The sequence below is a fragment of the Tupaia chinensis genome, unplaced genomic scaffold (assembly GCF_000334495.1).
Source record: "Tupaia chinensis unplaced genomic scaffold, TupChi_1.0 Scaffold147500_1, whole genome shotgun sequence".
Lineage (NCBI taxonomy): Eukaryota > Metazoa > Chordata > Mammalia > Scandentia > Tupaiidae > Tupaia > Tupaia belangeri.
This window is the reverse complement of record NW_006207351.1, coordinates 1,435,595-1,435,967: the sequence shown is the minus strand read 5'-3', so window position 1 is coordinate 1,435,967 and position 373 is coordinate 1,435,595.

Sequence of the window (373 nt, the reverse complement as noted above, 5' to 3'; positions counted from 1 at the left end):
TATTCTCAATGTTTGTGTTTCACGGCAGTGCTCTTCCAGGGCCCTGTGATCCGTCTCACTCTCCGTAGGCATGTGTAGGTCTGAACGCCTAGAGAAAAGTCTAGAAGGATGCACTCCAGACAGATGGCAGCTGTCAGCTCTGCAGAGGCGGAGTGGGGTGAGGGTCGGGGACCAGAGTCCTTGCTAGCTGGGCAGTCAGGGATTTTCTCTAAAACGTACCATTTCTGACCCGAGAAGAGAAAAGGCAGTTCTGGGCATGAAGGGTGCGGACGCTGCGGCTCCCTGCGGGGAGCTCACCCCTGCTCCCCCTGTGAGGGCCAGGACGTGCAGGCCTGCTGAGTCACGGGCTGCAGGGGCAGAGTGCTCTGTGGGG